General features: G+C 39.6%; 1 long non-coding RNA gene across 1 annotated transcript; it reads right to left on the bottom strand.

The window, feature by feature from the left end:
- Window positions 1-7753: 7753 nt before the first annotated feature.
- On the bottom strand, window positions 7754-7970 carry LOC130137915 (uncharacterized). The gene is made up of 2 exons (XR_008816348.1): window positions 7880-7970; window positions 7754-7823 (listed from the first exon to the last, which is right to left on the bottom strand). It is a non-coding gene; the product is annotated as an uncharacterized LOC130137915 (long non-coding RNA).
- Between the last annotated feature and the right edge of the window lie 15070 nt (window positions 7971-23040).

Raw genomic sequence — 23040 nt, 5'->3', positions numbered from 1 at the left:
AATTCACTGCCTAGAATCAGATTAATCTAGTTGGTCTAGATTGCTAATTCCTGAGTGGAATTATAGCATGTAGGAGAGTGATAGAATTGTGTCGATGAGCAGCGAAGGAAGAGGTATGGGAAGAGTCCCAAGAAGGGGCGTAGGTAGAGGAGCAAGGGGTAGAGGTCGTGCTAGAGCTAGAGCCGTAGAGGATCTTGGAATGGGTGCAAGAGCGATAGAAAATCTTGGGGTTGAGGCTGGAGCTGCAGTGGACCCTAGAGTGGAAGTTAGACCTGTTGAGGATCCTAGAATGGAAGCCGTTATGAGGACATTGGAACAGATCGGAAATCTGTTAGGACAGCAGACTCAGGAAAGAGCTGCTACGATTTCCAAGCTGTCGAGGCCGCTGTGGCCGCTGTTGTCGTCAATAATAATGAGAATCAAAGGCAGGGGCAGGTGGTTGTAAATAGACCGATGCATCACCTGGTAGAGCAATTTATGAAGCTAAAACCGCCTAAGTTTGCTGGGAAAGGTGACTTTGAGGCTGCACCTCGATGGGTAGAGGAGCTCGAGAAGGCTTTTGAGGTGTTAGAGTGCAATGATAATGAGAGGGTAACTCTGGCGGTATATCAATTGCAAGATAATGCAAACGATTGGTGGAAAGCCACCAAAGATAGGGTTTTTCCGAAAGGTACGGCCCGAACTTGGGTTGCTTTTACTGAAAGTTTTTATGAGAAGTATTTTTTGGCTAGTGCCAGGGAAAGGAAGTTAGCCGAATTTATGAGGCTCCGCCAGGGCCAGATGACAGTAGATCAGTATGAGGCGGAATTTGCAAGATTATCTAAGTTTGTGCCAAGAATGGTGGAACATCTCGATGACAAGGCACGGAGATTTCGGGATGGATTGAAGGCTAATATTCGTAGCTAGTTGTTACTGGTAAATCTGAGGACGTACGAGGAAATATTTGATAGGGCCCAGATTCTAGAGCGAGATCAAGTGGATAGAGCCGCCGCTTCTGGGTCGAGATTTGTCCAGGGTAAGGACAATCGTAATCCTGGGAAGAGGCCGATGTTGGATAATAGGCATTTTATCCCTTCCGTTAGAAGAAATATTAGGAAGCCAGCCCGAAATCAGAATGGTCCGTGTAGAATTTGTGGAGGTAGACATGAAAATGGACCTTGCCCAACCCGGGGCGAAGTGTGTTTTGGATGTGGGGGATTTGGTCACCACATAAGGAATTGCCCCAATTCCAGACAGAATAGGCCACCTGCATTGCCGCCATCTCGGAACGGGAATCAGATTGGAGCGGCCCAGACAGTAAACCAGAATAGGCCTCAAGCGTAAGGACGAGTGTATGCTATGGCCAGACGATAGGCTGAGAACGCACCAGGGGTTGTCACAGGTACGATTTCTCTGTGCAACCATGCTGCGTATGCTTTATTTGACCCTGGGGCATCACATTCTTTCATATCGAAACGGTTTGTTGAGTTGATTGGAATAAAACCGCGATTGCTTGATGTTGTGTTATGTGTGGCGACTCCCTTAAATAATAAGATGTTGGTTTCGTTGGGTTGTCCAAACTGTAAGATCGTGATTGGGGATAGGGAGGAGAAAATTGATTTAGCGGTTCTAGACATATATGATTTTGATGTGATAGTGGGAATGGACTGGCTGTCCAAGCAGAGGGCCGTCATGGATTGCAATAGCAGAGTGATCCAATTTAATCCGGTTGGACATCCAGAATTTAAATTTGTGGAAAGTCGAGGAGGGCCCTCAATTCCATGGATTTTGTCGCTAGAAGTGACAAAATTGCTGAGTGAAGGTTGTCAAGGATTTTTAGCAGCAGTAGTTGATTTAACGGCTGAAGAGCTGAGGCTTGAGAATATAGCTGTGGTGTGCGAGTATCCCGATGTGTTCCCTCAGGAATTGCCAGGACTGCCACCAGCAAGGGATGTGGAATTTGTAATCGAGTTGGCACCTGGAACCGAGCCAATTTCGAAAGCACCTTATAGGATGTCACTGTCGGAGTTAAAAGAATTAAAGGTGCAAATGCAAGAATTATTAGATAAGGGATTTATTCGACCGAGTGCGTCTCCGTGGGGAGCGCCGGTATTATTTGTGAGGAAGAAAGATGGATCATTGAGGTTGTGTATAGATTACAGGCAGCTGAATCAGGCGACAATTAAAAATAAATATCCCTTGCCGAGGATTGATGATTTGTTTGATCAGTTACAAGGGGCTTCGGTGTTCTCTAAAATTGATTTGAGAATGGGGTATCATCAGTTGAGGATTAGGAAGGAGGACATACCGAAGACAGCATTTAGGACGAGATATGGACACTATGAATTTACTGTAATGCCGTTTGGATTGACGAACGCCCCTGCTGCCTTTATGGATCTGATGAATCGGGTGTATGCTATGGCCAGACGATAGGCTGAGAACGCACCAGGGGTTGTCACAGGTACGATTTCTCTGTGCAACCATGCTGCGTATGCTTTATTTGACCCTGGGGCATCACATTCTTTCATATCGAAACGGTTTGTTGAGTTGATTGGAATAAAACCGCGATTGCTTGATGTTGTGTTATGTGTGGCGACTCCCTTAAATAATAAGATGTTGGTTTCGTTGGGTTGTCCAAACTGTAAGATCGTGATTGGGGATAGGGAGGAGAAAATTGATTTAGCGGTTCTAGACATATATGATTTTGATGTGATAGTGGGAATGGACTGGCTGTCCAAGCAGAGGGCCGTCATGGATTGCAATAGCAGAGTGATCCAATTTAATCCGGTTGGACATCCAGAATTTAAATTTGTGGAAAGTCGAGGAGGGCCCTCAATTCCATGGATTTTGTCGCTAGAAGTGACAAAATTGCTGAGTGAAGGTTGTCAAGGATTTTTAGCAGCAGTAGTTGATTTAACGGCTGAAGAGCTGAGGCTTGAGGATATAGCTGTGGTGTGCGAGTATCCCGATGTGTTCCCTCAGGAATTGCCGGGACTGCCACCAGCAAGGGATGTGGAATTTGTAATCGAGTTGGCACCTGGAACCGAGCCAATTTCGAAAGCACCTTATAGGATGTCACTGTCGGAGTTAAAAGAGTTAAAGGTGCAAATGCAAGAATTATTAGATAAGGGATTTATTCGACCGAGTGCGTCTCCGTGGGGAGCGCCGGTATTATTTGTGAGGAAGAAAGATGGATCATTGAGGTTGTGTATAGATTACAGGCAGCTGAATCAGGCGACAATTAAAAATAAATATCCCTTGCCGAGGATTGATGATTTGTTTGATCAGTTACAAGGGGCTTCGGTGTTCTCTAAAATTGATTTGAGAATGGGGTATCATCAGTTGAGGATTAGGAAGGAGGACATACCGAAGACAGCATTTAGGACGAGATATGGACACTATGAATTTACTGTAATGCCGTTTGGATTGACGAACGCCCCTGCTGCCTTTATGGATCTGATGAATCGGGTGTTTAAGGAATTCTTAGATCAGTTTGTGATTGTGTTTATAGACGATATATTGGTTTACTCGAAGAGCTTAGAGGAGCATGAATTTCACTTGAATCGAGTGTTGCAGACTTTAAGGGAAAACGCATTATATGCTAAGTTTAGCAAGTGTGAATTTTGGCTCAGTCGAGTAGCATTTCTCGGTCATGTAATCTCTGGGGAAGGAATCTCAGTTGACCCATCGAAGATTGAAGCTGTGATGAAATAGCCTAGTCCGACGACGGTAACAGAGGTTCGGAGTTTTCTGGGTTTGGCTGGATACTACCGTCGTTTTGTGGAAGGATTTTCGGCAATAGCAATGCCGTTGACACATTTGCTGAAAAAGGAAACGAGGTTTGAATGGACAGATAAATGTGAGAGGAGTTTTCAAGAATTGAAGCATAGATTCACAATGGCACCAGTGTTGACTATTCCATCAGGACCCGGAGGATATGAGATATATAGTGATGCGTCGTTGAAAGGATTGGGATGTGTACTCATGCAAAATGGGCGAGTAGTAGCTTATGCATCAAGGCAGTTAAGACCGCATGAATTGAACTATCCGACGCATGATTTGGAGTTAGCCGCAATTGTATTCGCCCTGAAGATTTGGCGACATTATTTATGCGGAGAGAAATTTCAGATATATACTGATCATCAGAGCCTCAAGTATTTATTTTCTCAAAAAGAGTTAAATATGAGGCAGCGTCGGTGGATGGAGTTATTGAAAGATTACGATTGTGAAATTCTATATCGTCCCGGAAAGGCTAACCGGGTAGCCGATGCTTTGAGTCGGAAGTCGAGCATAGCTCATTTGATGGTTAAGGAGTGGACACTGTTAGAAAAAGTGCGAGACTCGGAGTTTAGATTTAAGTAAGTCAAGTCTCGAGCTTGCTGGCTACACTTAGGATTGAACCAGAAATCCAGACCAAAATTAAGATGTTACAATCTTCGGATCAGGAAATTCAAAAGATTCTAGAGATGGAGGAGGCCAAGAGAAAGCCAGATTTCCAAGTATCAGAAGATGGGATATTGAAGTTTCGTGGACGCTTATGTGTGCCTGACGATGCGGAGCTTAAGGAAGAAATTTTATCGGAAGCGCATCGTAGCAGTTATAATATCCATCTAGGTAGTACTAAAATGTATCAGAATTTAAGGCAATACTACTGGTGGAACGGTATGAAGGTGGATATAGCCAGACATGTGGCCAAATGTCTGACGTGCCAACAGGTGAAGGCACAACATTGTAAGCCCGGAGGGTTGTTGCGACCATTGGAAATCCCAGAATGGAAGTGGGAGCATATAACCATGGATTTTGTATCGAGGTTGCCAAGGAGCCAAAGAAGCCATGACACTATTTGGGTGATTGTCGACAGACTAACCAAGTCGGCATACTTTTTGGTTGTGCGAAAGGATTTCGCATTATTCCGGTATGCTGAGTTGTACGTGCAGCAAATAGTTCGTTTGCATGGGGTACCAGTGTCGATAACCTCAGATCATGATCCTAGATTTACCGCCAGTTTTTGGAAAAGTCTGCAGACGGCGTTAGGATCCAAGTTACAGTTTAGTACGGCTTACCATCCTCAGACAGATGGCCAGTCTGAGAGGACAATTCAGACTTTAGAGGATATGCTCAGGGCATGTGTGCCGGATTTTCAGGATAAGTGGGAAGAGCAACTGCCTTTAGTAGAGTTTGCTTATAATAATAGTTTCCAGCAGAGCATTGGAATGGCGCCTTTTGAAGCGCTATATGGCAGGGCTTGTAGGACACCCGTGTGTTGGGACGAAGTGGGAGAAAGGACTATAACCGGGCCAGAGCTAGTCGAACAATCGATTGAGGCGGTTAAGATTATACACGAAAGGCTGAAGACAACACAGAGCCGTCAAAAGAGTTATGCAGACAGAAGGCGAAGGCCTTTGGAGTTTCAAGTAGGGGATCACGTGTTCCTTAAGGTATCGCCCATGAGGGGACTATCCAGGTTCGGTAAGAAAGGGAAGTTGAGTCCAAGATATGTGGGACCTTTTGAGGTTCTAGAAAGGATTGGAGAATTAGTGTATTGCCTTGCGTTACCACCAAACCTATCGCAAGTGCATAATGTGTTCCACGTATCGATGTTGAGGAAATATGAACCGGACCCGACGCATGTGCTAAATTATGAGGAGATAGAAGTAGATGACAAGGTGTCTTATGTCGAGAGACCAGTAAGGATTGCAGACCGAAAAGAACAAGTTTTGAGGAACAAGACAATCCCGATGGTTAAAGTTATTTGGGAGTACCACGGGACTGAAGGCGCAACTTGGGAAAGTGAAGATGTGATGCAATGTCAATACCCCCAGTTGTTTGAGCAGTAGTAGGAATTGTAAATATTGGGTAGTAGTGAGATTTGTAAATTTCGAGGACGAAATTTTTGTAAGGGGGGAAGATTGTGACATTCCGAAATTTCGCTCATTTGGGATTTATGAAATGAATTATTTTATTAATGTACTTGTAGCTAGTTCTCACCCGGAACTTATCATTCCTGGGATACTAACCTATAGGGAAAGGCTAGTGAGGGATCTAAATTCGTACGACTAAAGAAAATTCGATCGTGAATTGACTTTCGACCATGAAATCGTCGAGGTGATATTTTGAACCACTGTTGGCCGATCCAAGGATAGCCAGGAGTCCGTTCGCCACTGTCATAGTAGTGGATCGCGGGTGATTCCGCCAGACCACGAATTGAATTGATGAACGATCCTCAACCTATACCGAATGATCGTACCCCTCGGATCTAGTGATTGATCCTCGCGATTTTATTGGTAAACGAAATTGTTACGGTCTGAATAAATTGCACGTGACTCCATTTAGTATCAGTCACGGGTCGTATGGGCGAATTTCCCAAAAGCCACCCGTTAGTCTGAGAAACGCTTAAGTTACGTTATACATATATAATTTGAATATTGATTAGAGACCAAACCGAGCATCAGAAAATTTGGAAAGTCACGGCAGGGCCTTTGGACGACGTTGTAATTGGAACGTACAACTCTGGATTTCTTCGGATTTTTCAGAAAAGTTCGATTTCGGCGAGAAAAGGAGAAAGTGACCATTTTACCCTTGGAAATTGATAAAGGGTTAGTTTTATGGGCAAATGGCGTTTTGGTCATTTTACCCTCAAATTTGGAAAGGACAATTTTGCCCTTGGACTTTTTGAGAAATTACAAGACTACCCTTAGATATTTTTGGATGAGATTCGATCTGGGCCGTTGGTTTCAAGATAAGATCGAATCTGGGCCGTTGATTTCGTTTGTGAGAGAGGGGCAAGATCGTCATTTACCGTTTTGGTCAAAGTTGGTCCAAGCCTTATCTCTCTCTCTCTCCTCTCTCCCCTACATTCGGCCCCTCCACACCACCGTGAGCCCCCCTTTCCGATCACTCTCTCTCCTCTCCTCCCGATCGCCGGTCGCCCCTTGGCCGCTCGTCGCCGTACCATCGCCGCCGGTCACGCCCGTCCGACTGCCGCCGTCTTCGCCACCAAGTCGTCCCCGACCCTCATGCTGTCCTCCTCCCTCTTGGTTTCTCTCCCCTTGGCCGTGAGCCAACTGGCCACTGCCTAATTCGCCGCCGTTCGCCAATCGCCGCCGATCATCACCGCCGCCGCTAGCCGCCGTTAGATCTTCGTCTTGCCGCCGCTATTCGCTCTAGCCGAGATAGTCTAGGGCTCGGTAAGTCATATCCTAAACCTTAGCTAGGACGTCAGGTATCGACGGGAAATTTTTGGGGTGGAATCGGGTTTATATAGGTGCGGAATGGTACGATTTTGGGATTGGGATTATGTGGCGGGCCTTAGGATTGAATTCGGAAATTTTCGTGGAAATATCGAGGTCGGAAATGGGCTGTGGATGACTGTTCAGTGGGCTGTGACGGGCCGATCGGGACGCAAATTGGATTTTTAGAACTGGCAATTAATTGTGAGAAAGTGTCGTGAAGGGTCGGAGTTGATTTGACGCCGTTTGGTTGGACAAAAATGGCAAATTGTGTGTTTAATGTGTGTTTGAACTACGACTGAATTTTGGTGATGAAAGTGAGTGCGTGGTTGTGCAATTAAATGATTGAAATATGCCTGTTGGGTGCACGCTTGGGCCAAACTGATTTAATTATTAAAATTGGCCATGTCAAATGCTTAGTGAGCATGTTTTACGTGTGAATTGATGCGTGCACGGGCCACGTATGATTGGCCAGTTGAGTGTGGTAAATGCTTGTTGAGCATGTGTATGAGTGAGAAAGTAATGTGGTATGACATGCGTTCGTGGAAATTGTGCCGTCCTGAGGCGTGTACTTCAACGCGGGACGATGCCTGGTAATACCGGAAGACTACCAGCCTGAGGCGTGTACTTCAACGCGGGACGATGCCCGGTAATACCGGAAGACTACCAACCTGAGGCGTGTACTTCAACGCGGGTTGCGCAGTAGGTGGTAGGTGTTGAGCCTGAGGCGTGTACTTCAACGCGGGCAAGAAACATGGCCTGAGGCGTGTACGTTAACGAAGGCCCTAAAGTGTTGTGATAAGAGGTCGCAGTGTACCTAAGGCGTGTACTTCAATGCGGGTCACTAGCGAGAGATGTGGAAAGGATATGATGAGAATGAAATGAATGCATGAAATTAGAATTGTACCTGCATGTGATTGCACATATGTGATTGTGTTTGTGATTGTGTAATTGTCTGGAGGTACGTGATAACCTAGGTGGGGTTTAGGGGTGTACTTACTGAGATGTAGTCTCATGGTTGTTTCGACCAACATTTTTCAGAACCCCGACCTGAGTCATGAATCCTCCGCCACCGCCACCAGAGCGTTTTGGGGTACCAGTGCACACCGAGTATGAGGTTGCAGAATTTCCGATGGGTGATGGCATGACCTGGATTAAGCATACTACGACTGTTTTTGTAGAGGTAGGATTACCTTTATGGGAGACCCATGTTTATACCGCCTGGTTCTTCCGGGATGCAGCCGGGGATGAGTTCGGGCCCGTTAGGGGTTTTGATGTTCCGTTTGACTTAGTCGGGGATTGGGACCCGTCTGTCAGACCCCCGATAGATGGAGAGTTGACCAGTACAGAGGTTAGTTTAGCTCAGTTTGGTTTACATCCAGCACCCGCAGCTCAAGAGTCTTTCGGAGCCGAGCACGAACCTGAACCCGAAGCATCGCAGGCTCAAGGCGACCCGATGGATATCGATTTAGAACCAATTCCCGAGGAGGAACCAGAAGAAGTAGAACCCGAGATAGAACCTGAAGTTGAGCCTAACGAGTCCGAGGAGCCTGAGGAGGAACCGGAATATATAATCCCGTACGAGCAGTATATGGATCCTAACTTTGTGCCGGAATACAATTTCTTTGATGTATTAGTTGAGGAGGTTCAGAATGAAGTTCCAGCTGAGTCGGGTGACATTAATCACCCGATTGAAATTGAGGCTGAACCAGAGTCCTCGGAGGAGCAGACTGTTCAGGAGAACTCAGATTCTGAGGACGAGGAATCAAATTCCGAATGGACGCCGAGTAAGGAGCGTAGAGGTTAGTATAGGGGTTGAAGCTAGGAAATTTGAGGAGTACCATTTTTGAGGATAGATGCCCAGGTCATCGGTTCTTTTTGATATCGATGTTTTATAGTACGGTGTGCACATGTATATATTGGTTTGTAAAATTGTGAATATTATGGTACAAGTTTGAATCAGAAAAGAATATGTGTATTCTCCCTAGTCTCCCCAGTTTTAATTGTCAGGGTGATTTGTAGTTTCCGCTGTTGAATTAAATATCTAATGATCATAAGTGGGGTCGGCGATACGCTAGGATATCGCATCATTCGACCGATGAGGGATGTCGCGAGCTCGTTGGGGTTCGGGGCGTGACAAGGCCCATCCCACCTTTAGAGCTCCTAAGGTACATTTGTTCCATCCTAGAACTCCTAGCACCAACTGTCTTGACACTACTCCCATTACCCAATTGCACCTTATCCCTTTTGCGTCCTCACTCTTCACCCGATAACCCCGAGCACTACTTACAAGAGTATAGGAGCATGAGAGAATCACGGTCCGTAACACTTGCGTGTAATTTGGGTAGGGCCAGGCCTTTTCGGCCCATGTGCCAAGCCAAGGCCAAGCACGTGTTTGGGCCAATTTCGATCCCTTTTTTGTTTTAAGTATTTCGATTTTTTTTTACAAAAAAATACTTGTAATTTATTTTGATTTAACAAAATTTTAATTTTTACCATATTAAGATTGTGAAGCGAAAGCAAACTAAATGGAACAAATAGTAACTTGGCCTTCAATAAAAAAAAAGTTTTGGCATTACACACCTCTACGGTCATCTTCGTTCCTTATGCAATATCATACTACATATTAACAAGACCATAATTTTAATCGGATGGAAAAAAAATATTGAAAGTAATTTTTCATCGTTATAATTATTTTCCAAAAAGCAAGCATCAAATGATATCTTCTTATTCTTTCAATCATTAAGTAAAACATTTATTCAAATTTTAAAAGAAGAAATTAAGAGAAGGATGAAACTAGTTGTTGCGCTATTGAAAGGATGAAATATAATAGGTCATTTTCTTTTGTCTATTATCTCTGTCTTTGGCCTGTTTTACTTTGTTCTCTGTAAAGTTAGATTACATTAAAATGTTAAAGTAATATGTAACTGAGGGCTAAATGGGAAATCCAAAAGAGAGATAAAACCCATTTTTTTGACTTAACTATGTAGATTAAGGGCATTTTTAGTTTTGGTTGGCAAAAAAAAAAGATATACAATATGAATATGAGTATGAATAATAACTTAATATCATTGTTTTTATTATCCTTGAAGTACAAGTAGAATGATTTGAAGTCTACACTTCAAATGAATTTTACAAGAAAAATTTAATTCGAGTAGTATTACAAAAAGATTGGATATCTAGACACTAATTCAAATTGAACTTCACATTTTCCTCCTCAAAAATCTTCTTTAGTGATGGTTGCTTGAGGTCACTTCAATCTTCTAGTTATGAACCGTTCGCCTTGTGTCAATCTTATTTCACTAAGAATGAAAGGATGGTCGGTCGTGTAGTGACTCGCCCTTGCGCAAATCTAGATTTTTAATTTCGAGAGTAAAAAATAAAAATGATAAGCAAAATTCAGTTTCTAAAAAAAATCCGCCCCATAGTTTATGGCGCACCAATCATTTCTTAGATCGATTAGAAATCTAAAATTCTAGATGTTACGAGGAAATCAACGAATCACCTAGAGGTCAACTGGCTTGTGAAAGTCAAATATATAGATTCATCGGTTCAATTATGCATGAGTAAGGGTGAGCACCCCATTTCGAGGTTGATGTCGTCCTTTCGATTTCACATTCTTTTATTAAATCATATATATAACCCAAAATTTGATTATCCATCTCCGAGTGTAATTATCACATCACATCATGTTACAATTAACGACTCGACTATGTCGAAGCTATTTATAATTGGCAGACTTGGTGCCTCCTAAGATGTCCCATCCCACTTGATGAGTTGCATGAAAATCATTTCCCCTAAAACGTTTTACTTGACCCTTGATAACTTTGCGTTTGTCCAAATTATATTCTCGTGACTTATGTTCGAATTAATGTTGTAATTACTCAATAATCGACGCATTTCGTATCCAAAGAAAAGGCCACGTGAGCTTGTTGTCGTGACAATGGACGTAGTTGCATTGAATTTATGAAAAATAATTTCTATTATCAATGGAAATGTTCAGATTTATGCTATTATTCATAATGAAAGTGTTTTCTTATCAATTAATTCTTTCAAGCGATAAAAATAATCATTTTAACAGAAAATGTTTTTTAAATTATAGATTTTTTTGCAAAATAACTGAACCGATTGAACTTGTTCTATGGTGAAAAATAAATGAGTTTGAGAAGTAGTTACTGATGATTATCTTAAACTTTCCTTAATTTCCTCGAAATTGGGCTTCAGATGATTATCTTAAACTTTGAGATGCTGATGAGGCAAGCTTTTGGCATGTAACGGTCTGGAGCATTTGATTTGCCTTTAAATCGAAATCAAACTGTTCCTTTTCGAATTCTTCATCAAAACTAACAAAAGATATTAATGAAATAATTTAATTTTTTTTTCTGATTAAAGAATCAGAAATAACGAACTTATGTTTAGATTAAATTATGCCAAAATAACGCGACAAAATTCGAAGACTCAAAACATAGGAGACAATTTTTCTTTTTACGGCTAAATCTTCAATGTCACCATGGTGCTCGGTGCTCCGTTAAAATATTTAAATGTAAAACCGCATATTGGTGTAGTGAACTCCGCCATCTGGTGCTCGGTGCTTCCACTTGGTGTCCTTGGTGTGGTACCCTGACCAAGGTAAAATTAGTGTAGTGAACTAGTCCTAATAGAAGTAGGATTGGCTTTCTCTTTTATCTAGTCTGATTAGAGGATGCTTGGAATACAATTTTATGCTATCATATTACATAGTTGTCATACATAGGCTGTTCATGATTACACGTTCTTGTACTGAGTATCACATACCTCATACATGGGAATCCGATCTTTGACACAAAACATCGGACCCTTGTTATTTTAATTAAAAAGTTGCATCTTTGATTAGTATAGTTTAGTACGTTGCATGCAGAGAACATTAACCTAGTTTACACCTTAGATTAAGAAGTTTTCAATTAATGTTTTCCTAGATTAACTAGTTTAGAAGTCACGGCCTTAGATTTTTAGGTTTCTAATTGACTAATGTCTCAATTCGATCATTAGGTCTTTAATTTTGCTTTAGATTAATTTAGTCTTTAAAAATTTTTTTTTGCATGATTAGGAGTATTTGCATTTGATGATTTATTCATGATTTTATCATTTTAGTAATTTTAACCTTGATTTGTCTAGTTTAATAAGATTAGATTAATTTTTGATCTCCTTATATAATCATTAGGATTTAATTAGGATTAAATTAAATGAAAAGACAAGAAAAAGAAATCTTAGTTGCATAGTAGGAAATCTGCTGCTTCGGAGAGCCTCTTTACACTTAGGTGTCACGATCTTTCTTGAGATGAACCACTAAAGGAAAGCTAATGGATTGCTAAGTAGGAACAACATACCCTTTTACAAGGCGACACTCGTGTTGAACACGAGCTCTCCCAAGCCCATCCTCTGCAACTTGAGTTCTCGATTTAACTTGCGAGTTAACTTACCTTGGAGCCGCCACCGATCCTTTATGGGTTAATTAGAAATCCAAGTAGGACGTGCGAGTTTACCTTACTTTTGAGAACCAGAGATTTATGAATACAATGACTTGATTATTCTAGATTAATCTAACGTCCTTTCGGTACTTTTTCTCTTTATATAAACATGTTTTGCATGCAATCTTTATCTGGTCTATTATCCTTAGCCGCTAATATGTGAATGTGATCATGCACGTTGCACAAAAAATAAAACAAGACCCAATAAGTAACTAAATTATGAAAGAGCAAGCATAAGCAAAACCTCATGATTGATCATCGAGACATGGCTTCTACAAACTATTAATCAACACGCAAATATGCAATGACTACATGAAATGCCTTAAATATGATGCATGATCATGCATTAATCAACAAACTATTTATCACTATAATGTTAAACTATATAATAGTTTTGATATTTTCTTTTGAAACCGAAATTACTCTAAATTCTACTTAGAGACAAAAGTCACTACAATGAACAAAAGACATGCATTATGTTGGGAAAATCCCCTATTGTTTTGAAGATAACAAAATAATGAAAAGCTACTAATGTGTGCACCAGATGCTATGTCATAATCAGCACTGGGTGAGTTGAAATAAGGAATGCTCTGCCACCGTGAAGAGTGTTCTACTGATATCGAACGATCGCTACCGATATCAAGGGTGAACAAGGTATTGGGCGTCGACATATCTACAAACTAGAAAGACCTTAAGATAAGGTGAACATTTAGAATGACCTTGATAAAGGGTGAACAAGTCAGGAAGAATGGGGATGTTCGTGATGACTTGGAGATACTAAGATTTGGTGAACAGTTGTGTGGATTTAGTGATGATGAACAAGCTAAAAACGAGGATGTGCAGTAAAGTTTGGAAGGACTATAAAGGTGAAGAGCTTGGTAGAGTCATAATTGCCAATATGTTTGGAAGGACCAGAACATTTATAATCTGACCATTATCGAGACCAGCGGATCGTTATCAAGAGTTGCAGATTATTTGTAGGAGCACCTGTTAATATCAAATGAGGTGGAAAACTGTAATGATACCGATGACTTGTGTGAGTATAGTGAAGACTGATGAGATATCGACAAGAGGAAAACAAGTCTAGTATGATGAGGATTTCATGAAGACTTGGAGATACCATGGTCAATCTTTCATCACCCATGAAGATATTGACAATAGGAGAACAAGTCTAATATGATGAGGATTTCATGAAGATTTGGAGGTACCATGGTCAATCTTTCATCAACTAGAAGTCTTTGGAAGTTGACATACTCAGAAGAATCATTTGATGACTGATCGCAAGTCATTCCATATGGTTTGGTCTCATCTTGATTATGGGTAATATCTCATGATAATATCAAGTTCTGGAAGGTGCTGGTCACTTGCTCATCTAATTTGAACGTTGATTACAATGAAAATAGCCGTTAGTAAGTGGGTATGAATGTACATACTTATTAACTACGATGACTTGTGTAACCAACTTACATAGCCCGTGGGTAGATGTATAACTTTTTGACTGCACAAGTCATATTTGTCATTGCTCATTTGGTAGTTAATCGATTTCTTAAAACAACCATCAATAGTCCAGTCCACTGATCAATCTCATCAAAGTACATTTCAATAGTCCTTTCCATTGACCAATCATGCACTCAGAAATATAACGATGATCACACTTAATGCCTCGTGACAACGGCGACCAAAACCCTCATTGGCTAGGTCTCCACTTATATTACTAGAGATCGGCTCACAAGGATATCCTAAGACTAGTATGTATACTCATAAACCCCTTAATAGGCTCATAATGACACTGAGCATAAACACAAACCCACAACCGCATTTTCAAAAATTCATAAAGCCAATCTAGAATTTAAATCACAAATCAATTTCACAAACCAAAAAATATAATCTTTGGCAACTAAGTTCATCCATCAAAATCCCCTTTCATAAAGTATTTCTCAAGTCTTTCAAAATTTTACTCATAAATTAGATTCACAAATTAGTACACATAACCTTTCAAGCAAGGTTTATCAAACCATTTCACAATAACCAAAAATTAGTAAACACTATCTCTAACTTTATGGAATAAATATGGTCTTCTTAGTTCAACATATATATAATTGAATCACTATTGCTTCAAGCATGAGTTTCACAAACCAAAGAAGAGATTAGCACCACTCACCTTGGAATGTTCAAAACCAAAAACAGTAATTATTCGAGCAGATGATCTCGTAATCCTATTAATTAAACGAGAATCGACATCAAAATCAAGTAAAATAATAACTAATGGCTTGATTAAACTACGCATATTTATCGACCAATCGACTCCTACGCAACAACGAAAGGTTAGTCGTAACGGACGCCCGTTTCTGTCTACTATGTGCAGCTTATGCGTTAGACTTGTTTGCACCATAATTCTCTCTATTGAATCTTGATTCTAGCAAATCTATTGTCAAATGAAAACCTAATAGAGATACTCAGATATCCTACACTTCACTCACTCCAAATACAAGCGAAGAAGGGCCAAAATCATCGCTAAAATGGGAAATTCGCTATTGTTCAGCATGAGCGCATAACTTCAAAATTTTGTTTTGAGCAAATCGTAAGCCTGAATCAAGTTTTGTAAAATCCTACAACTTCACAACACCCTAAATTATCAATCTCCATGATTTCTCAACTTAATAACTCCTAAATTTAACCCACCGGCTCAGAATTTCCAAGGATGCAAAATTAGGGGTCGGTTTTGAAAATTTCTTCAATTTGATGAACGAAGGGTGCGAGCACTTACCGGGCTTGACAAAACAAAGTAAATCCAAGTTGGCGAGGCTCCCATAGTATGTACGCACAAAAGCCATCTTTCTCTTTTTCCTTTTTCTTTCTTTTCTTTATACATTCTTTTTCCCTCATTCTGTTTTTCCCCACCCTTTCCTTTCTTTATACTTTCTTTTTCCCTCTTTCCCTTTTTCCCCCTCCCTTTCTTTTCTTTCTCCTTTCTTTCTGTTCACCTCTTTCCCCTCATTTCTTTTCTTCTTTCTCTTTCCCTTTCCTCTTCGTCCGTGCCCACTTTTCCCCTAATTTCCCCTAGTTTCTTTTCTTCTCTCTCTTTCCCTTTCCTCTTCGTCCGTGCCCACTTTTCCCTTTATAATTGAGCTGAACGTCCATTTTTTTCTTCCCTTTCCTCTTCGTCCGTGCCCACTTTTCCCTTTATAATTGAGCTGAACGTCCATTTTTTTCTTCCCTTTCCTCTTCGTCCGTGCCCACTTTTCCCTTTATAATTGAGCTGAACGTCCATTTTTTTCTTTCCTTTTCTTTTTCGTGGTCCCACCACTTTTTGACTCAGCCAAAGTCCATATTTTTTGACAATGACCCATAACCTCATCCAAGCACAAAACGAAACAGCTTTCTCTTCCCCTCTTTCCCCTCATTAATTTTCTTTTTTCTCTTTCCCTTTCCTGTTCGTCCGTCCCCACTTTGCCCTTTATAATTGAGCTGAACGTCCATTTTTTTCTCTTCTTTTCTTTTTCTTGGTCCCACCACTTTTTCCACAGCCAAAGTCCATATTTTTTGACAATGACCCATAACCTCATCCAAGCACAAAACGAAACAGGTGCCTTGAGGAAAATAAGAAACAATAATGGTGCCCAGTCTCCAAAATCTTACATTATTTCTATTCATTATTAACAAGCAATGCACTCTAGAATCATTGATCCGTATCATGAGTAGCAATATACTTTAGATAAACCAATAATGTGCATATCTCAATAGACACATCAATGTTGCAGATAAAATATAGAATGCCAACCCTGCTAGGTCAAAAGAAAAATATGTCTTGACTCTTGATTATTGGACTATCTAGTAAATGCTTCATTGCGTCACATCCACAGAACATTAAAAATGAACAAAGATGCATTCACATGTCCTATTGATAAATGAAGAAGCTACGTAATCCAATGTCAAACTACACATTATTGTATTATAGTACAGAGACAAGTTACATAAAAATTAATTAACGGAAAAATCAAGACGTTGAAGTATTAAAAAGCATAATAGTTCCATAAATTATTAGTTCAAAGTGAGAGGACCAAAATCAACACTAGGTTTCGAATTAACACTTTAAAGCAGTTTTTCAATTAAACAAAAAGCTAGAACCTGTGCAGCAAACGGGAATTTTACTAGTGTTAAAGAAAGGCAAAAGGACACTATAAGTGCCATAACTTGTGTACAGAGATCACTTTGGTGCTATAACTTTTTTTCGGATCACTTTGGTGCCAAATCGGAGGAAAAACGATCACTTAAGTATCATAAGTTTTTTTTGGATCACTTCAGTGCTAAAATTTTTGAAAAACGATCACTTAAATGCTAAAATTTTTTAAAAACGATCATTTAAGTGCTAAAATTTTTGAAAAACGATCACTTAAGTGCCAATCTTCGACGAGCCTCCGGCGAGCCACGTCAGCTTCAGAAATTAATAAAAAAAATGCCACGTTGGATTTCTGGCGAAAAATTGTGTACGGCACCGGAGTTGGCACTTAAGTGATCGTTTTTCAAAAATTTTAGCACTTAAGTGATCGTTTTTCAAAAATTTTAGCACTAAAGTGATCCAAAAAAAACTTATGGCACCAAAGTGAGCGCCGTACACAAGTTATGGCACTTGTAGTGTTCTTTTGCCGTTAAAGAAAAGATTTCAAGCAAGGACAAAAGCCTATGAAGTCCTTCAACTATATATAACTAATAGTGAACCAAAATCGTTGTTTAAGAGAGTCCACTGGATGTAGTGTTGAGAAAAGTAAATGTTGTCAGACTGAATAGTGCACGGGTATTATAGTTTTGCAATTTAAAGTCAACATTACATGCACAAAATCCAAGTAATTTTCTCCATCAAACATTAGCTTTATCAAATTGGATTCCATGACTTTAATTAATGAAATGATGACAATAAATATAATAAATGTATTAGGGATCTAGACCAATTGAAAGTTGCGGAACGACATTTCACATTAATCATAAATAATTTAATTGGACTAATTGAAAGTCAAATTTGACACGATGCATGGATAAAAATTGATAGGCTATTAGTATCATTATCTCTTCCAGCTATAGAAACTTCCAATCAATCAACTTCCCACGGGACACTTCATATTGCCCCTGTGCGAAGGTTGCAACAGTAATCACAAAACCTTTTCACATTCGTGCCTTGGAGCATTAGTCAAAGGTCCATTTGTAAGTGTGTATGTGTAAACGTAACAAATGGGCCATTTACTTAATCAAATGTGATTGAGGGGCATAATTTGGTAGTTAGTCTTTCGTTACATTGTTTTCTTTTTTTAAATTGCGACAATCATTTGGAAGGTCGTGGTATTGAATACTAAGAACAGGTCCTAATTAGCGAACCCTCTATTGATGCAATCAAAAGAGGCTCTGCTCATTATGGAGAAGTTCATCTTTTTAGCATTTCTTTGTTTACTGTTAGCTTCCCTATTGATGTTTCAGCCCACCATTTGCTCAAGCAACTTCACTGGTCAAGAGGCTCTCCTCCACTTCAAATCTGCAATCGAAGTCGACCCAACAACCACCATCAAAGGCGGCAATTGGACTGTGGAAGCAAATTTCTGTGAATGGATTGGTGTTGTTTGCAGCAACCGCAGGCAGAGAGTTACGGCTTTAGACCTCTCATACATGGGTCTCCACGGAAGACTCTCTCCCTACCTCGGCAATCTTTCTTTCCTGGCTTCTCTTGATCTCCGCAACAACAGTTTCTATGGCACGATTCTGATAGAAATTGGCAAAAGAACACTACAGGTGCCATAAGTTGTGTACGGCGATCACTTTGGTGCAAAAAGTTTCTTTTGGATCACTTAAGTGCTAAAATTTTTGAAAAAAGATGACTTAAGTGCCAACTCTGGTGTCGTACACAACTTTTCGCCGGAAATTCGACGAGGCATTTTTTTTATATTAATTTCTGAAGTTGACGTGGCTCACCGGAGTTGGCACTTAAGTGATTGTTTTTAAAAAATTTTAGCACTTAAGTGATCGTTTTTCAAAAATTTTAGCATTGAAGTGATCCAAAAAAACTTTTAGCACTTAAGTGATCGTTTTTCTTCCGATTTGGCACTTAAGTGATCCAAAAAAAACTTTTGGCACTAAAGTGAGCACCGTACATAATTTACGGCACTTATAGTGTCCTTTTGCCGATAGAAATTGGTCGTTTACGCCGCCTGAAGAAACTCATACTCCAAGTGAACAAGTTCGAAGGAAACATTCCTCCAAACTAAGCCCAGTGCTAGAACCTCGAAGTCATGTCACTCGTGATGAATAGGCTAACAGGTGGCATACCAAGAGAATTTGGCGCCTTCCCTAAGTTGCGACAACTAATTCTTAGCCTCAACGACCTACGGGGTCAAATTTCAAGCGTCCTGGGCAACATACCTGTTGAGAAAACTTCCTAATAGATTTTGATGATAAAAAAACTATCCATGAATAAAGTCTGCTATATGCTTTTGAAGTATTCTAAGTCCAGGAAATTACATTCTGGAAGTTCAGACTTTAAGAAGAAATCCAAGTTCTGCACCGCAAAAGACAAAGTATAGACTTCATACAAAGAAGTTGAGGTACCTCAGTTTATATACTGGAATCAATATATTCAGAATTTACCAAACAAACCATCCTGACGTCAAGTTCTGAGTGCAACGATGTTACCCAGACTTTATCGCTTACTCAAAATGTAAACAACGGTTAGTGATCTGGTTTGGATTTCACCAATGGAAAGAATTGATTGATTCGATCTTTAAAGTCTATTTTGCAAGGAATATTTATATAGCAAGATATCCTAAATTGATTGACAATCAAATCCCACGAGAAGTTTATTTCTAAAATGGAGAAGCTCTACTTATGGAATCCAAATCTCTAGTTGTATGGGCGACCATATTTAGTGGGATTATGATTTTATCACTTAACGGTTACTCAATCATTTCTATACTAATCTGTCAAAGATAAAGATTGGAAGATGATCCCCTGAAGACTGTCCAACGACTAGTTTGGAAGTAAAGGAGTATAAAAGGAGACAAATCGTTGAAGAGCAGAAGTAGGGAGACGAAATCCAGAATTATCAATTCCAAAGTCTGAGCAAACTCTAACTAGTTTTTCACTTGTCTTTCTCGAGCCTAAATTTGTGATCTTGAGAGATTTGTTGTAAGAGAGATAGAGTGATCCTTCTAAACGCCACTCAGAACTTGTAATCTCTTGATCGATCATCTAGTGGAATCCAGCCAGTAGGCTATCAGTGTGGGAGAGTGGACATAGGCTTGTTATAAGCCGAACCACTATACATCTATGTGCATATTCTCTATTCCCTAAATCTCTTTAATGTACATTTGTTCATTTGTCATTCAAAGTTTGATTAAAATCTGAACGCTGTTCAGACGTTCACTGAGATCAATTACTTCAGCATTAAATTTGATCAATTTGCATTCAAATCACATATTCACCCCCTCTATGTGATATTTGCTAGTCTCATCAATTGGTATCAAAGCCTGGTTGCTAGTTTATTGAAGTGTTTTTACTTTTGAGCTAATGATCTTTATGGGCAAAAGGACACTATAAGTGCCATAACTTGTGTACGGAGATCACTTTGGTGCCATAACTTTTTTTCGGATCACTTTGGTGCCAAGTCGGAGGAAAAACGATCACTTAAATGTCATAAGTTTTTTTGGATCACTTCAGTGCTAAAATTTTTGAAAAACGATCACTTAAGTGCTAAAAATTTTTAAAAACGATCATTTAAATGCTAAATTTTTTGAAAAACGATCACTTAAGTGCCAATCTCCGGCGAGCCTTCGACGAGTCACGTCAGCTTAAGAAATTAATAAAAAAAAATGCCACGTCAGATTTCCGGCGAAAAATTGTGTACGGCACCGGAGTTGGCACTGAAGTGATCGTTTTTCAAAAATTTTAGCACTTAAGTGATCATTTTTCAAAAATTTTAGCACTAAAGTGATCCAAAAAAAACTTTTGGCATCAAAGTGAGCGCCGTACACAAGTTATGGCACTTGTAGTGTTCTTTTGCCGATCTTTATGGCTAGCATGAGTGCTTTAGGTCTAGTAGAAGGACAAATCAACACCAGACCTCTATACTTCGATGGCAAAGAATACAATGTTTGGAAAAACAAAATGAAGGCATTTATCAAGTCCATTGATCCCTTGTAATGGGATGTTGTTCTAAGAGGAGTCAAACCACCTCTTCCTGCATCAGCCTCAAATCAACAACAAAATGGCAAAACTCCAGCAGCTATTACATTATCTTAATATGAGATAATGAAAAGAGAAGTTTTAGATGCAAAAGCAATTTATTCGTTTTATTGTGCTTTATTACCTGTTGAATATAAAAAAATTGTTTTCTATGAATTAGCGAAAGATATATGGGACAGGCTCTACACAACCTATGAAGGAACATATCGAGTTAAGGAGACTCAGATAAACTTATTACTTGGACAATATGAATCCTTCAAAATGAAGCTTGATGAATCCATTGCTGAAATGTATGACCGATTCACAGAAATTGTGAATGGTCTTGCATATCAAGGGAATCCAGTTTCAGCTCCCATGAAAGTTAACAAGCTCTTAAGAGGACTCTCAAAGGAATGGAATAATATCAAGACCTTATTGAGAAAAAATCAGAGGATCATGCCATTAACTGTGGACAAACTCATAGGGACTCTACAATCTTGTGAGATAGAGCAAATAAATGAGAAAAATGAATCCAAAGGTAAGAATTCATTAGCTTTGAAATCTAACATTGATTATGATGATATATATTTAGATGAAGACAGTGATGAAGAGTTGGCGCTAATCATCAAGAAATACAGAAAGATGAAAAAGAAAGGAAAAATGCTCAGAGGAAAGAAGTTCAGCTAGGAGAAGAAAATTCCCGACGAAACAGAAGTTGCAAAAGATGTAATCAATTTCCATTGCAGAAAACGAGGACACATAAAGCCAAATTGTTTACTTCTGAAGAAGAAGAAAGGCAAATATGAAAAAGTGAAGAAGGCTTTTAAAGTAGAAACATGGAGCGACACAGAATGTGAAGACAGTGATGAGGAATATGCCAACATCTGCCTATTGGCAAAGTCTGACTCAGACTCATATTCTGATTCTGACTCAGAAAATGAGGCAAACATTGAGGTAAAATATCCAGATATTCCAATTGAAGTATCAAATCATATTCATGAATTATGTTCTGAATTCAAATCTACTCTTAAGAGGATCACTTTTTCGATTAAGCAGCTCTTGTTTGGCATATTTAACTAACTCTTTTCATGGACCGAGGTCTTTTCTGATAAAGATTTGTCTCCTAAGGAATTTGATGATTAATGACGTCTTTCAAGCCTAAAGGCAATTTTGCAATATTGAAGGATGTTGAATGCTTTCCAAACAATTGAATCTAATATGAATTGCTCATACGATCAATATTTTCTCATTAATGGTACCCTTTTGATATTGTCTCTCATGACATGTAATCAAATGACATTGATCTCGCCTGGTATGCCTTCATTACCTAAGCATTTGGCATAACACATTCCATTAAATGTGCAGTATCCATTTTAGAATCTTTTGATCGACATGTACGGCAAGCTCTAACAGCCCGAAACCATTCTTACATGAGAAATCTTCCCTGTGTGAGATCGTGCTTTCCGAAGGTGTGCGTTTGTCCTTAAACCATGCAATGCAAAGGTTTATGCATTTATTGCATAACACTCCGATTTCAAAAGGGTCTTTCCTAAAACCCCGATTTCAAAAGGTTCCGGGTCTTTCCTTAAATCCCGATTTCAAAAGGTTCCGGGTCTTTCTTTAAACCCCGATTTCAAAAGGTTCTAGGTCTTTCCTGAAACCTTGATTTCAAAAGGTTCCAAGCCTTCCCTAAAACCCCGATTTCAAAAGGTTCCGGGTCTTTTCCTAAAATCCTGATTTCAAAAAATTTCGGGTCTTCTCTTAAACCCCGATTTCAAAAGGTTCTGGGTTTTTTCCAAAACCCTAATTTCAAAAGATTTCGGGTCTGTCCTTAAGCCCTGATTTCAAAAAGGTTCACAGGTCTATCCTTAAACCATGTTTTTCACAACATAAAATCCTGAGTGAAAAGTCTTAGGCACATAAAGTCCTAAGTGAAAACCTTAGGCACATTAAAATCTTGAGTGAAAAACATTAGGTATTTCAAAATCTTGAGTGCAATTTACTTTTCATAGGAATTTAGTCCCTAGACGTACTTTCAGGGTTTTAGTCTCTAGTTGTTCCTTCAAGGTGTTATTCCTATTGCTGTTCATAGGGTTTTAGTCCCAGGGCGTACTTTCTGGGTT

Source organism: Syzygium oleosum, unplaced genomic scaffold (genome assembly GCF_021117445.2).
Source record: "Syzygium oleosum isolate NSW1041296 unplaced genomic scaffold, Sole_v2.1 Sole_v2.04, whole genome shotgun sequence".
Classification (NCBI taxonomy): domain Eukaryota; kingdom Viridiplantae; phylum Streptophyta; class Magnoliopsida; order Myrtales; family Myrtaceae; genus Syzygium; species Syzygium oleosum.
Note: the sequence above shows the minus strand (reverse complement) of the source record. Positions and strands in the feature narration are given on the sequence as shown.